Genomic DNA, 17092 nt, shown 5'->3' on the forward strand with positions numbered 1-17092 from the left:
ACAGGCCCAGAGGAGTTGGGTCTGTGGCCACGAGCAGGGAGCTACGAGTATTGTGGTCTCTCTGAGGACACTGAGCTCTATCTGTAGAGAGAGTATCTTTGGGCTTCTGGTCTGACTTCATTTCATAGTCACAGGCACTGTCCAAAAAGCCTGGGAAATGTGTGGAATCTAGAATTTACTTCTTTCTAATCTCCAAGCAAGGGATGCTTAGACACAGTGTGAGAGAAATCTTGACTCTAGGATCTGTGAGGGTAACAATCTGAATCAAGCCTATTCTAACAGAAGCCCCTTCTCCACTTACCCCGGTGAGCTCTTACCAGGCAGAAATGGAGCCTAGATTCATTTCCAAATTTCAAACCTTTGCATGGGTCCTGGCATAGGAGAGTGCTCGCTGCATGACTGTCACCATGCTCAGCATAAACAAGCTTCGGCCTTTACTCCAGCTGTGAAAGCAGGGGTGTGCTTCGTCTTGGTGTCTCAATCCTATCATGAAACCGTCTGGAACACTGTCTTCAAGATTTAGTTCCTACTCTGGTCTGAACCATCTTCCTGCCTCCAACCTTCCTTTCAGGAACTGAAATTTACGGACAGGTTCCTGGCTGCCCGACACCTCTACTTTTCTCTAGCTTCCTTCCCCTTTGCTTGACCAGCAGACTTCTCTGACCTTCTGCCTCCGAAGCCCGTGGGGAGCAAGGCAGGTACCTGCAGGCCCTGGGAGTCTCCTTGCCCCCGGCGTCTGAACATATCTCACCTGACTCACAGGGAGCCCAGGCCCTGGTCTGTCACGTCCATTCCCATGGGTCACAATCTAAAACAGTAAATTCAGTAATAGGGTCACAACTTTTAATTTGCCATTTCTGTTCAGGCTCCCATAGTGAATGACCCCATAAATTAGCAATTTTCTTCAGCCCACATCCACTGCCCAAGATTGATGAGTCATATTTTTTCTCAATATTAACAGATCTTTTCAAATGGAGGCATCAGAATTCACAACTGAGCTCTGTTCTATGACCCATGGTTTCTGCAGAAAGGAATTTCATAGGAAGAAATTCTAAGGCCAGTTTTTAGTTAGGTCAATGCATGCAATTTCAAGACACATTTGTTTTTGAGACTATTAGGAACATAGGAAATAAAGAACAAGACAGAGAGAATTCCCACCGAAGGTGCTCCCGTGAACTGACCCACGAGAAAATATTTAGCCTGCTGAACGGCAGTGGAAAAACTGGAAAGAAAATGAATAAATTGCTAGCACCACAGAAATCCAGGTAGCTGACCAAGCATTCAGAAGATCTAATTCTATATAAAAAATAGATAAGAGCTTAAGCTCTGGAGATTGCCTCTCTGAGTTCTTATTGCTGTTAGGTGCTAAGTGTGTGACCTTGGACAGCTTTCTGACCCCCTTTGTGCCTCAACTTCCTTGATAATGCAGCTGGGTTGATAACCGTGCCTCATTTATAGGATTGTAAGCATTAAATGATTCACTCACTATAAATATTTTAGCACAGAAAATGGCACAGCAAATGGCAGCTATGGTTGACATTATCAGTGTCACTTTAGTCATCATTTCCAGCACTGTCACCATTTGTCACTCAGCATCTGCCCTCCCCTCTCTTAAATCTTTTCACCTCATTGTGGCCCCAGAGGCCTTTTATGAAAGTAGATCTGATCATGTCACTACCAGATGAAAACTCTTACAGTGGTTGCCCATAACTCTAGGATTAAGTCTATACTCCTTCATTATTGAACAGAGCCAATCTGTCCTTGACTTCATAGTCCTAATCACACTCTCGATAAACTAATTAATCATATGATGATGTAATGTCTCTCTGCCTAATTACCTCTATAATGTAGAGAGGGAAGAGGCTTCTGTCCCATCTCTAGTGCCTGCCACTTGGTTGGTGCTCAGTAAATATTTGTGGAGGTACCTGCTAAATATAAAGACGGTTTGTTGAAGGAATAGATGTAACTAAGTATACAGAGAGTACATATAACATAAGAGTATATAAAGAGACAACTTTGATGCATGGTGCAATGGAAATTTCCCTTATGGTCGTGTCTCACATGGTTTTGATGTAAACTCTTAATTCTCTTTAAATGTCACAAAATGGGGGTGGAATGGAGATAAAAAAGGCAGAGGTATCAAAAGGATAGAATAGCTACAGAAGCAGATTAAATGATTGAAAAACACAAAATAGTTCCATATTAACACTTAAAGGATAGAGCTTCGAGAGTCTAGTGCTAGAGGGTTTTTTCTTTTTTTTACCAAGTTGCTAATGCATTTTGAATTTCAAGTCTGGCAGTGACATTTTATTGTGAAGGCATTTTCTTATATTTCCTATACAGTTATTAAAACTTTCAAGTCTGTGTAGTTATCCCTCAAATATAACTCAATGCCCAGAATAAATAGGGGAAAACATCGAGACCAAATTCTTTTTCTTACCATACTAAGATTATATAAATTTCTCAATTTTGTCTCTTATTTATATGTTACGTTTTGCCTAACAAATAATCATATCCACTAACTCATTTATTCATTCATTCATTTATTCAATAAAAATTTACCGAGTACCTAGTGGGTCAACCACTATGTTAGGTTGAGTTGGGCTAAACTTGCATTTAAACTGCAAAGCAGATCTTACTGGGTGACTCATACTTGCTGGTAATTTTTCAAATAACATTTTTTCCCCATAAATGGTGTAGCAACTTTTAAACCCCTTGTGGTCTCTCAATATTTTAAAGCTTAAACTGACCACATTAATCAGTGTGTATGTATATGAGTGTGAGTGTGCATTGGGTGGGGCTGGGAGAGATTAGAAGAAATGTTGGTTCCCTCTTTGAACTAGAAATCTAAGGTGCACTGCTTAGCAGTGTCACTGGTGACCACCTTGTTTAGAGTAGCATAAAGTACAGCTGCTCCCCTTCCCCTTGAGTAATTTCCTAAGAAACAGCTGACTCCATTTCTTTCAGCTATAATCCTTTGGAAATTTGGAAAGAGTGAGCAAATTAATTGCTTTCGTCTTTAGTACTTTAGCCAACCCTCCAGTGCATAATGCAGATCTCAGATCCAGAATAAACGATGCTTAAATCTGACATCTGTGTGTTGCAACTTGACTCCTGATGACTTTAGGAGGTGCTGAGCTGAATTATCAAGGGGTTTCTTGCTTAAACACAGGGTGGAAATTGTCAGATTTCCTTCTCTTCCAATTCCCTAATCTTATAACCTGATCTAATTTAAACAATGCTAGAATTTTGCTGAAGCTCATTGTTTGATGAGCAGCCAGAATCGATAATAGGCATCCTGTGGTGCAAAGAGGTGGAGGAAGGCGATTCAGGAAGCGGAGCTGTGGATGGGTTACCCCACCTGCATTCTGGCTCACCACCGATCACATGCCGGAAACGGGCAGAGCTCCGTCATTGACAGGCTTCAGCATCCCCAAGACTGTCTTGTGCAACTTGTTTGTTTGGATCGCCAGTGACATTGTTACCACCCCTGCCCAAAGACGCATCTTTCCCAGGTCAGGGTTGGGGGCCAGGACTCTGCCAGCTGAACAAGCATCCCACGGTATAGTAATTTAATCCCAGTATGAGAATTGTGGTCTTTCCTAAAGGTAGTTTATTTTATTATGTATTTTTCTATTATAGCATTCATATCACATATTTATTATATATAAAATAGCTTCTTCTTTGTTTTAGCTGCCAGGAAGCTGAGGAGAGTCACAGGAATACCACCTGTTCACTTTTATTTTGATGCTATCTTGTTTGAGTTTACGAGAGACAGTAAAGCAGAATGGTTAGGAGTACAGATTCTAGAAACAGGCACCCAGCTTCATACTGGCTTCACCACGACTGGGTTGTGATCTTGTGTATCTCATTACTCTTTCTGTTCCTCAGGTTTCAAATTAGTAAAACTGGAATAGTAGTCAAGGATCATAGAATTCTTGTTGAAATTAAATGTAGTAATACATGTCAAGTGCTTAGAATGGTACCTGGCATGTAGTTGTCACCCATGTCTTTATTTTTTTGCTGCACACGTGTTAATCTTTGCACCTCACAACGATTCTGTGACATGTCTATTGTAAGTCTTCAGTAGAAAACACTGAAATTCAGGAAGGTTTGATAACTTGCCCAAATTCTCCCATTAAGTTTCTGGGCTCCAAACCCTGTCTGAATCCAGATCTTTTGACTGTTCCAGCAGATCACAATGTTTCCTGTGCTGTCAGAGATAAAGTTAATGCTTTCCCCCTATATTAGCCTATGTAGTTGTAATATTTACATTTCTACTCCCTTGGTATGATTTTTGATATCCCCTTTCCACTGTTTTTTTCAGTGCATTATCTTAAACATCTCCTATTGTAAGCTGCCTCAGATGTTTTTTTGAAATAGGCAGAGATTAATTTTGAAATGCAATAAATATAAAAAGACAAATATTCAGCAGGTGTGTCTGTTACCCAAGTAGGTGGCCAGGTAAGCACTTTATGACTGAGGTAAAAGTTGTACCATTGGTGAGGCCCAGGGTGAGCATGCTATTATTTGTGGAGAAGCTCCTCTGTAGAGTACTGACCAAGGGAGGTAGTTTGCTGAGTAAGTCCATTGTCATCTGTATCTACTGTACTGGATTTAACAACACAATTCCACAAATTATAGAGAATAACCACAAAATAGAAGTCCAAAGTATAAGAAACTGTATTTTTCTTGAAGATCTACAGCAAAAATTGGGGGTAGAATCCATGGTTGAACTGACTTGATAATTGTTTGGAACTCGGATATTGATTGAGTCTAGTTCCTGCAGAGATTTTCCTCTCTTACAAAGCAGGAAAAGTAGGTCAAAGTAGACAGCATGGCTGGAATGCATAACAAGTGGCTAAGAAGTAGAAGCTAAAATGATCTAGCAAAGACTGTGGTAAGAACCTGCTTACCAATTCATGAATGCACAGAATGTCTGTTTCTGTGTCATCATCCCTATGATCTTTAATCCTAAGAAGGGAGACACACACCAGAAGTATCTCCATCTCTTTCAGACTTGTCATGAAGTGCAGAGTTTTCTCCTCCTTATGGGAATTTGGAGCTTTTCATCTTTTCTGGACAACAGCTGACGGTTTCCTGCTGCTTCAGACCTCAGGAAGCACTTTTTTGAGGTTGAGGAGCTGAAGTACACATTCTCCAAGGCTGCAGCTTACACCAGAGGAGCTATTCTCCCATCAGGACCCCTGAAAACGTGGGTCCTTAGAATCACTGCAGGAAGATAGTGTTCCTGGCATGCTTCTCAGCCTCGGCACCACCGACCGACAGGGATGCGCAAACAAACGCTCTGACAGCTGCTGCAGGTTTGGGATCTGTTTGGGGGATGATACAGACCCATCCCAGGGAGGTGCTTCCCAGCAGTCTGTAGAGCTGTCTGTCTGCCATAGTTTGGGAAACAGCCCTTTCAATGTGAGGTTGCCATGAGCCAATCACTAGCAGGAGTGTCTTAGTCTCAGAACAAATACATGTGATGTTGAGGAAGAAGGGACTATTTTTTGCTGTGCCGCACAGAGCACAGATCTCCGCAGAGCCTTGCTCTCAGGTCCTCGGGACCCCCTGCCATCCCCAACCCAGTTGCTTAAGATAAGCTGTTATATTGGATAAGCCAGATTTTTTTCTGTTTGTTCCATCAAAAGGCTTTTCTTTATTTCTCTTTGAAGCAGTTTCATGGAAGATGCTCTGGAAAAGCCATCTCCCATTTGAGTATGGCAAAGGGGGTGCATCTCTGAGAACCCTAATGAGGTTAAAAATTAAAAATTTGGGAAGACAACCTAAATAATAAGCGATGAGGCAATGGTTTTATATTATTGGTAATTATTAGTATAATATTATGTCAATAAAACAATATTAGTATAATATTATGAACAGAAAATAATAGAACACATTCTTCATTTTCTAAGAATTCTGGAAGAAATTGATGAAAATGTATTCAGCACTTACTCTGTGCCAGGTATCATGCTAAACCCTTCCCACACATTATTTGACTTAGTACTTGAAGCAAAGCCTATGGGAAATGTGCAATTATCATCTTTTTTTTTTACTGATTATGAAACTGAGGCTTAAAGAGGCTAAGCAGTTTGCCCAGAATCATTGTGTTGGTGACTTTGTTTTAGAACAACCAACATTAACTATTTGCCGTAATTCTGCACTGCTGCTGGTGTCATGCCTTCTTACATTCCATTGGTCAAAATAAACCATTGTCAGGCCAAATCCCAATTCAAGGGGTAGAGAGATAGGTTCCACCTCTGGATTGAACCAGTGGCATGGTCACATTGCAAGATGGCATGCATACAGGGGTGGGAAAAAATTTGTGGCCATTCATAAGCTATCCTGGTCACAAAATCAATAAGTGGCCCAGCTGGTATGAGAATCTTGCTAGTCGCAATGTGAAGCATGCTACACTACTGAGATGTGTTATAATGATGTTCTTTGGATATCCTAATAATTTGAGGTTTTTTTCAGTTTCATATAATGTTCATGAATTACTCTGGGAATTAATTTAACAAAATATTATTATGAATGTATTTAGATGCTCTGGACACTTTGAATAAAAGACTGTTGCCATAGCCACCTCGCTTTATCCTCCTGTCAGCACGTCTCCTGGGTTGCCAACCTCTGAGGTGTCCAGAGAGTCCACTGCAGACCCTCAGCTGTTCCCATGAATGATGACACAAAACCTTACATGAACTTCCCGGAAATGGCAGGGAAACAGCCTTTCAAGTCCCACCTAAGTTTCTCATGAGAGCCCAAAGCATGTCATCTGGACAGCTCTCTATAACTGTAGGTTTGCAGAAAAATAGCCAATGAACCTGAAAGGTTGCTACAGTTGCCTCCTGCAGCCATTAAGCTTTGGGAGGCTGGGCTTAGATACAGCGGTGTGCAGTTAAAGAGCTCTGAAATGGAAGCGGTGGGTTCATACGTTTATTCATCCCTCCTTCCAGTATTTGAGTGCTCACCACGTGCCCAACACTGGGCTTGGAGCTGCGGATGCAGTGGTGAGCAAGACAGGTATGAGGCCTGACCTCATGGAGCTCCAGCCTGGTGAGGGACGGAGACAATGAACAAGCCAACAGACAATGGGCCAGACAGCTGTGCAGCTGCAGGTGATGGGGTGGAGGCCAGGGAGGGCCACTCAGAAGTGAGGGCTAGAGCAAAAACCGGAAGGATGCGAACGGGCTCGTCCCTGAAGAGCTGGGGACAGGGTGTGGCGGGGCGAGGGAGGAGTGGTGGCCGGGGCCTAGGAGTGGCCGAGAGTTTGCCTGCCCTGCTGGAAAAGCAGGAGGCGGCCTTGTGCTCCTCTGTTTCCTCTTCTCTGCCACTTCCCTGCCTCAGCTGTTTCAATGGCTGTGTAAGAAAACAGAGGACCACCAAGCAAAGTTAATAAAATTATGGCAGACAAAAATATCAGTTTTTAAATGAGAAATGCAGCTTACCATCTAAAATAATATTTCTCCATGTCTTTGACAATTTGTGCTATCAAAATCAGTATTCATGAGAAGGGTGATCATTTCTTGATTAAAAATCTAATACCTAAGTGTGATTCTGATATATTAGTGAATGCCTCTGGGAGCCATTTTCGATTAAAATGGTACTGAATATATCTGTGTGTGATTGTCAGTCAGTAATTATCTAGAGTAAAATCGTGTGCTGTGAGCACTTACATTTGAAACTGGTTAAAAAGTATAAAAATTATAGCTTGAGTTTTTTCTTCCAAAGCATGAGAATCACTTAAAACAAATTTAAAAAATCACTTAAAAAATTTCCTGCTTGTTCCATAATTATTCTCTATTTTTTCAGGAAAGGAGCCCCTGCTTTACCACTTCTTTTAAACATCTGTGCTCCTTTACTTTAAGTTTATAAAATACCATTGATACCACAACTATTTATTGAGTATCACTCTATGCCCAGCTCCAGGCTAGGAGTTGGGAATACAAAGACTAATAGGACCAAGTATTGATCACCTTGGACATGACATTATGTGCCTCCTAAGGGCAAGCCTTCCAATTACAAACAGACAGCTTAAAATTAGCTACTCCCTAAAACTCTTCAGTTTTAGGATGGGACTAGTTCCTATAATAATTTATTGCCAACCTGACATGGTAAATAGAGAAATGTGATTTTACCATGTACTTTCAGGGACAAAAAATAGAAACTGAAATGCGAAAAAATTCCTGCTCAAACAAAAATTCCTCCCAAGCCCTGTCAGCAAAGTGGTGAACCCTGACATGGATGCTGGTGGTCAGCATGCAGAAGTTAAGGCTGTTTCAGATGAATGGGAATCTCATGGAGGCGGCTCTGCTGACTCCTATATGAACTGAACACGTGTGTGTGAGTGTGTGTGTGTGTGTGTGTGTGTGATGGAGCAGACTGCTTTTGCCAGAAAACTGCAGATGTTGGCTGGGACATTTAGAGTTTATTTACGTCGCAGCCTTAAAGGCATGGTGCACAATCCAGTTTCTGGAACTCCCATACCTCATAGATGCAGAAACTAGGGTGCTAAGAAAATCAAACTGCTTGGCCCATGACAGCAAGGTCCCTGTGGTCTCATGTTGATCAAGAGCTTCGTAAGCCATTGGTCAGGTATGGCTGACAGAGGAGCGTCTGCTAATTGGGTTAGTTGGCAGGGTACTGGGATCTTTGACTTAGTGGGTGTGTCTTTGCATTTCTCAAAAAAATGTCTACTTTTGCTAGGGCTGCTGCTAAGAATAAAAAAAAAGATAGGTTGAGGAAAAAGTGCATATTTGAATGTAAGTAGACTGAACAATACTTCTTTGTCTTAAAGATGTTGCTGCTATTGCTACTCATTTTTGCTTGAGAAAATTTCTTGTTTGAGAGTGTTTGGTGTTAAGAGGCACTATGAGAAAAATCCACAATGTGCAATTAAGTAACTCCCAAGGTCAGTCGCAAAAGAGAATAAACTAGCTTCAAAAGTGTTTTTACTCGGCAGTAAAGTTTGGCTAAGCCTTATTACTATGATCAAATGCTTAGTGGTTGCTGGATGTGTAATTTCTGTAATTTTAGGCCCAAATGGGAAGCCTCTCAGTGTGGGAGAAGCGAAAAATCATGTTGAAGGAAAACTGCAGATACTGTACCATGAGTAAGAAGATATTTCTTGATAAAAAATACTGGTTCTGAACCTCAAAATGTTATGTTGAGTGAAAGAAACTGACACAAAGTACTACAAACTATATGATTTCCAATAGATGAATTTCAAGAACAGGCAAAAATTATCATTGTTGATAGAAATCAAGGAACTGAATTCGAAATTTTCTGGAATGATGGAAATGCTCTGTATCTTCTTTTGGGTGGTGGTTACACTTTAGATCCATGCATTTTAATGTACGTAAATGATGCCTCAATTAAAAATGAATAAAATTGAACACTTCAGACTGTGCACTTTAATGTATTTAAATTATACCTCAATTAAAAAACGAATAACATTACACACACACACAAAGCTATCTGTTAAATATAGTCAGTCTCAAGCATTATTTTTTCCCAAATTGACCTTCATGCAAATATATTGATCATTTCTGGTTTAAATACGTCTTTCTTTTACCTGTTTGTCAAATGACAATTTGATTGAATAAGGATTAAAACCTGCACAACTTCACAAATATTCTAATTGTAACTGGTAGTGATGATCTGTGGTTCAACGTCCTCTTGATTGTTCCTTGTTTAGACAAGAAATAGTTCAAAACTCTCTACATCTTATATTTTCATCTGTATGATAGAGATGAGTAATTTCCTGAAGATTGTTGTAGGATCACGTGAGATAAGGTATATTACAGTCTTGTTATTCAAAGTGTCATCTGAAGACTGGTAGCCTGTGCATCGCTCAGGAGCCTGTTAGAAATGCAAGATCTCAGGCCCCACCCTGGACCCACTGAATCAGAAGCTTCAGTTCAACAAAATGCCTGGGTAATTTGTGTGCAAACTAAAGTTTTAGAAGCACATTACGTTGCAATTGTAATTTTTAAAGCAAAATACAAATATTAGAAATAGTCACTAATACGGTTTCTGCAGTAGAATCATGGCCTGGTGTTTAGCGTATATGTTTCTTACGGTTTTCCAGGCTGTCGGGCTGAAACCACTTTGCTGCCATTGTGGGCAACATCTCTGTGAAATGTGTCTGCCTGAGTTCCTGGTAGAGCGACTGCATGAGTCAGAATGGACCACTTTCCTAGGACCAGCCACAACCTGTGTGTCCAGGGAACTCCTCAGGATGCAGTTCCACGTGGAGGGAGTGTGACTTAGGTCTATGCAAATGCAGCACATACTGTCAGAACACTGAGGGTTTCTGCAGACTCTGAAGCCCACAAGAGAGTTCTACCCTGCAACTTGATTTTCTTCCCCATTTCCCTGATTTCTTCCAAATCTGTTTTTAGCCTTTCTCAGTAAAAGGTACTGCCATCGATCTAGTCACTCAAGCCAGCAACCTCCAGGTCATCCATGATTCTCCTCTTTCGTGCCTGCCCCTGTCCCTACCCGGTCCATCAGGAAGCCCCACCGCCTATCTCCGGATTGTACCTCCAGTCTCCCAGTGCCCTCTTCCTCTGCCACCACCACCACCACCACCACCACCATCTCTTCCTTGAACTACCACCCCCTAGTGACTACACGCCTCCACGGCGCACCCTTGGACCACTGTCCACGGCTCAGAGAAAGAGATCCCGCCTCTGGGGAGAGCCTCTCACAGGTCGCCATTACACTTGGAGTAAGTGCTAGATTCCGTGCCTGGAATGACCCACAAGGTCCTGCCTGAACTGGTCCCTGAGGGCCGCCGTAGCGCATCTTGCCCCTTCTCTGCCGCTCACTCCGCGCCAGCCTCGGTGACCTTCTGCGGGTCCTCACGCGTGCCTTTCTGCCGGGCACATGCTCTCCTGCCTAGGCTGTGCTCCTTCCGTCCCTTGAACTCTTAGCTCGTTTTAATTCTTTGAGTCTCAGTCAGTCCCCCACTTCAGGGGTGTGTTCTCCGAGTGCTCTTCCTAAAGGAGCCCCTCTGTCAGTCTCCACCTCAGCCCCTTGTTTCGTTCCCCCAGGCCACGTTAGGTTGCAATCACTGTGTGTATTTGCCTTTCCGTTTTTGTTTGATCTCCTCTTCCCCTTTAGAATAGGGCTCATGTAGTGTTCGCTTTTGCATCCTTAAGTGCACCTTAATGCATGGCACATGGTCGGCACCTAATAGGTACTGATGGTGCCTAACCGACTACCTGAATGAATGAACGGACAGACTTACAACTTTGCACAGCTGAATGGCCACTTGATTATGTGAGGCTGTTGGGAATTCATCTCTTACTGAAGTAAAAATGCCCACCTCTTAATTCTAAACTCATCACCCTTACACCGCATGGCTGAGTGCCTTGTTAAAATTCTCAAAAAAGCTCTTAAAAAAAAAAGGAAAAACAAAACAAAACAAAAAGCTGAGCTTGCTTTGGCAGAGCTTGCTTGCTTTGTATCCCTGGTCCTCCCGTGACCTCATCCTGCGTTGGAGAGGGTGCTTTCCTGCGCCGGTTTCATCAATCCCTGGTCCCCGGACCCCTGCTGCTGGTAAGCGCAGGCAAAGCGAGCACCCGGTCACCTTTAATTAGCAGGAGAGGAGCCTGCCTGGTGTACACAGACAGCGCCTTAGAAATGTGAAACAGAAAAATGTAAGGCAGGGCCAGGTTCATGGGAAAGAAGTAGGAAATGAAAAAGAGTAATTATCCTGGTTTAACATAGTGTTGTTAATCTGTATTGCCCATTACCATCTCGAGCGTCTTGCCTGCTGAAGGATGCAGGCTGTGGAGCCGCTCTCTGCTCCGGCAGTGGAGCTAACGTGAGCGACTGGCTCCCCATCCATCATCATAATTAGTCTGTCATAATTTTCTGCCCTTCTTGGCTCTGCAGTAAAAAGATAGAAGAGGCATTTAAAGTTACTCAGGAATTGTTCCCCAAATTTCCTCCCTGTTCTTTATGGGAGCAGATAGCTGTATTTCTGCCCTATTTATTTTATGTTTGGCCTGTGATAATGAAGTATATTTCATCTGGAAGTATATAGCTTTAATTTTCATGTTCTACTTGGAAACATCTCACCGTCTCATTTTGTTTCAGCTGTTCAGTATATAAAGAGAACCCACACTTCTTTCTGAACTCACCCATCACCCACCAGAGTTAATTCTAGTTTCAGGACCAGCGTTATGACTTCATGAGCTGACTGCATAATCGCAGGCCTGGGTTCTACAGTCCTTTGGAGTCTGCAGAGAGCGCTCTCTGCTTTAGTCCCTTAGTTCTCACAGCAGCTCTGGGACGTAGGAAAGGCAAGGGTTATCCACATGCTCCTTTTACAGAATGAGGAGCAGAAAGGTCAGCTGACTTGCTGGGGCTGTGCTGCTAGAGCAAAGAAGAGCTGAGGTTTGAATCCAGGTTTTTTAATTGTAAATTGTGGGTCTTCTCCATTACCACAGTGACAGGTCCTCATGCCACTGGGGTTTGCTTCTGCTGCAGTGGAGATGGGGCAGTTTTCTGTTATTCTTTAATTTTCTCAGCATCATAAATAGGATGAGCTGGGATGCTCTCTTGCCAGTGTCCCCAAATTACAACCATAAGCCCCAAAGAAATATATCATTTCCTAGAAGTATGAGACTGGCACAGATACCTCTGAGATGCTTAAAGCAGGCGCTTGAAATACTTGATTCAAAAGAGTCCTGGGTGCATCACTCATGCACCCAGGTGATAGGTTCCTCTCTGTGGATGACATTGCCTGTCACAATGTCATGTATTGCTATAGCAATATTGGCCCCAATCCTCTGGGAATAAATGTGTTCCTTGCACTGTTTCTGAGTCTTCTAACCTGACAAAAGTACAGAACTCAAATATGAGAAACTTACAGAGTGATTTTAAGCAGCACATGGCTTACTTAAAGATGCCCAGATTTAAAGGTCTGGCTGCTCTGGGAGGGCAGAGATGGAGTGAAGACATGGGCCCTTCCATGGTTAACTTCAAGTCTGCAACCCCACGCCTCCAAATAGAAAGTTATGCTGTATTCAAAGGCTCACATCTCAGTGTCTCTAAGGCATGCTCTCACCCTGGGTCAGCCTGCATGTCATCCTCCGGTCAGGGGTTGGGTGCTCACCCACATTCCCCAGCAAGCAGACGCACACAGTTTGTTAGCCACCTGGGAAACCAAGTGCTCTGACTATTGTATTATTCTGCGCTAGGTCCTTGAAATCCCTCCCGCCCTGCGTAAGAGTGTGATGAAAGCTGCATTGATAGGTCAGGGTGGGCGAAAGCCTGATGTGGGCCTCCTGTTCCCCAAAGATAAATACTGAGAATGGTTTCTGCCATGAGGGAGATAAGACAGGTCTTCCCAACTTGCCATCTGTTGGTGGGCGTGGGTGGCCCCGCATGCTTCTGTGTGCCCAGAGGTGGCAGGAGGGTGTGTCCTGTAGGAGAACCCCTTTAAGTCAGCAGCCCTGACCACCCACCTCCATAATGCGACCTGATGGCTCACCATCCTCCCCCATCCCTTTCTCTCCCCTGGACCTGCCCCCTACCTGGGGCCGCAGCCCTGTGGTCTGTGATCCACATACACCTGAGCACCTGTGTCTTCCTCCAGACTTTGAGCCCTTGGAGGGTGGGGGCCACCTCTTAGACAGCATATCATTACCCAGAGTGCCTAGTACTTTGCACTAGGTAGGCATCACAATGTTTGTTTAATGTAGTTAATTATTATTTACTGAATCATTTACTGAAAACAGTCCGTTATCTTGTAAAAAGTCTCCCCACTGTTACTCAGTTTTCCTAGTGTGCTTATTATAAGGAATGGAACAATTTCCCCTTTCAATCCCTTCTTAATGATGAACCATTACTAAGCTCAAGTTCAGCGGAGAGTTTTCATTTCGCTTTGTGTTTTGTCCCCTTCCCTCAAGCCTGACCCCATTCTAACAGGAAGAAAGCTCTGGAGGAACCCCTCATATTTCACATCTAAATGTAAAGAAGTCGGACACACTTGTTCAGTTAATTAAGTTTGCAGGAGCCTGTTCGGAGATATTTATGGACTTATTTTCATACTTTTGCATTTTCCTTTTCTTCTAGTTGAGCAGTAGCAAATATAAAGTGACAGCCACATTGCCGCACATGGAGTTATTTACAGACCAAGACGATTGATTTCCTGATAATCATTTAATAAGATGATTTTCCTGGGATGCAGGCTCTGGCTTCCTTGGTTTATCCTGCTCACAGCCTGCATGATCTGCTGTCTTAATTTCACAAGACACTCCAGCCGTAGCTCATTTGAGTTTGGCAGGTGCCAAAATTTGGGGGCTTCCTTTGCAGCTTGTAGATAAAAAATCCAAAGGTTTAGACATGTCGTCCACTACTCAAACATCTTAAAAGTAGAAGCCATGCAGTAAGATGAGGCCATTAAAATTTCCATTCCCTGAAAACTAAAGGATATATAGACGCCCAGTTCCAGGGCAGGCTTTTATTCGATTGTGAAATATTCAAGCCAATTTCTCTAATTATGATATGAATACTACATAGCGCTAAAAAAAGTCACAGCCTATTTTTCACATCTGCAGCTTCCAGTATTGCTGTATGTGCCAGGAACTTGGCTAAATCTTTATTACTTTCTCTTACAGAATGCCCACAACACCTTACGAGACGTGTTGTCACAATCTCATGTTATGAATGCGGACACTTGAGCCTGGTCTCGCATCTAGACCCTTTCCTTACTACGCCCATAGTATTTCCACTACCTTATTTGTATTATATAAGCAAACAGGTCTGAAATGAGAAGTACGAAATAGTGGTGGAAATAACTGATAATAAAAAACAATGCACCGTCCATAAAATAATTAGAGTGTGACTTTCAGAAATACATAAAACAGTAGACTTTCAGACTCTGTTTCTTTGCAAACACATTTATTATGGTTCCAAAGAACATCCAAGAAAAATTTAAAGAACAAAGAGGGCCCTTGCCTTACAGGTGTCAAAACACATTATAGAGCTCTATCAGTTAGAAAAGTGTATCATGGACAAATGGACTGAAAAGTCCTGAAATATACCCATAAATAAATGGAAATTTTGTGTATGAGAAAGTTGGTGATTAAAACGAATGGGGAAGAGATGGGCTTATTATGCAGCAAATGATGCTGCTCACTACCTGTTTGGAAAAAGAAGTCCCCGTCTCACATTATTTATGGAAATACTTGATTAAGCCTAAATATCTTAAAAATGATATATTTAAAAGCACAGGGTCTCCCAGGGCATTCCTGAGGACCTGAGATTGAGTAGTAAAGTCAGAAATGTGTTTGCCCATGCCTACACAATAACTGTTGACTCTTCAGACCCAACCCTATTAACACACTATGCCTTGTATCCGACTGGGCGCTGCTAACTACATGTGAGATGCACTTAGGTCACGCATCTGCCCCTTGCTCACCTGGTTTCTTTGCTGGTCAGGGGCTTGTGCTTTGGAGAGGACTGGCTGGGATTGGGAGGGCAAGACTTTGCTGTGGAAGAAGGTAAAGCAAAGCTCCCTTGCCTCCCCCCCCCATCCCAACCAAGGTGGGATAGGTGGCCCTGCTCTGTGTCCCTGTGGCAGCTGATGTTCCCTGACTCCATTGTGATTACTGCTGAAAGTCTGTGTTTCCTGCTAGACTGGAACTTACAAAAGAATGGGTGCCCTGTGCAAAGCTCACCACTGGGCTTCTCCTAGTGCTTGGCGCATCCTAGTGTCCAACAGTGCTCTGTGGAATGTATAAATCAGCACATTATGGGCCTTATGAAAAGGGATAACGCATGTTGGTAGCGAAAAGGAAAAAACATGCAGTAAGGAGGTTGGAGGCCAATACTGTGTTCTGGGCCCGATGGGAAATGTATGTGTGTGTAGTTTCTGAGGAGTCCAGACAAATCATGAGAAAGCATGGGTATCCTCTCAGGTCAGGATGGTGGCCCAGAGGCAAATGTGGAAAACAACACAACATAGCAGTATCCTTTTCTGAAGTCATAAGACCCTGATCATTCATTATACCATGCCAGCCACTGGGCTAAGTGCTCCGCATGCATTATTCCATTCATGCTCCATAGCAACCTTAAGAAATGGAGGCTATTATTATGGTAGTGTTCCACATGAGCAACAGTCCCTGAGAGGGCAAGTAACTTTTTCGAAGCCACTCAACTGGTGGCAGAGTTGGAACTCAGAATCAAGCTTGTTAGACCTTTAATTCCTCCCAAAAGATCGAACTGAGTCTAGTGAGAACAATACTGTTTAGGGATAAGAAGCTCTTGCATCCCCAGACCAACATCCTGGCTCTTCAGTCCTTTCCTACCCTCTCCATTAAGAACAACAACCAGAACTACTTAAGGAAGAGCAGCCCTAAGAAACCAAAGCCAGGCCTTGGAGATCTCAGCCCTCTGTGTGGGCGAAAAGTGCTTTCTGCTACTCTGGTCAGGGGCTCTCCCTGGTGGTCTCTGTTTCGGACTTGCAAAGGGATGCCTGGAAGACAGCTGGCGCTCTCCCCCAAGCTCCCTAGCAAGCCATTCTGCCTCCACACCAGCATGTACTTCACACCAGAGCTCTGCAATGGTGAGCTGCTAACAGCCACAGAGAGCTCACCTTGTCCAGACCAGATGCTTCAGCAGCCTGCAGCTGCTGGCTCAGTCCTCCGCACAGGCCCAAACTCCAGACTTAACTGCAGACCAGTTAAGCAACCAGATCACTGCAATGGGTGATCTACATTTTTAATTTGCCATGACTGATGTCTCATTCTGTAGGGAGTTAGTGGTATTAACCTGGGAAGTAATTACTAGGCCTTCGTAAATGTATCTGTGTTTCTTAAATGATTTATAGGGACTGACCTTAATATTCCTTAGTTTTCTTTTCTGTGTTAGGAAATAGTTGAGACATTGCAAAAAACAACAAAACTGAAAAAAAGTGAAATTATTTCCTTTATTTAAATTGTCCACTTTACCACTACTTATGATCAATAGACAAAAGACTAAAGGAAGAAAACTAATCCTTTCAATAAATGTTACTATTTGAGTAATGATTCTAAAATAAGGTTCAAATTCCTAATTGGAGGATGTG

The sequence above is a fragment of the Manis javanica genome, chromosome 3, assembly GCF_040802235.1.
Source record: "Manis javanica isolate MJ-LG chromosome 3, MJ_LKY, whole genome shotgun sequence".
NCBI classification, from domain to species: Eukaryota; Metazoa; Chordata; class Mammalia; order Pholidota; family Manidae; genus Manis; species Manis javanica.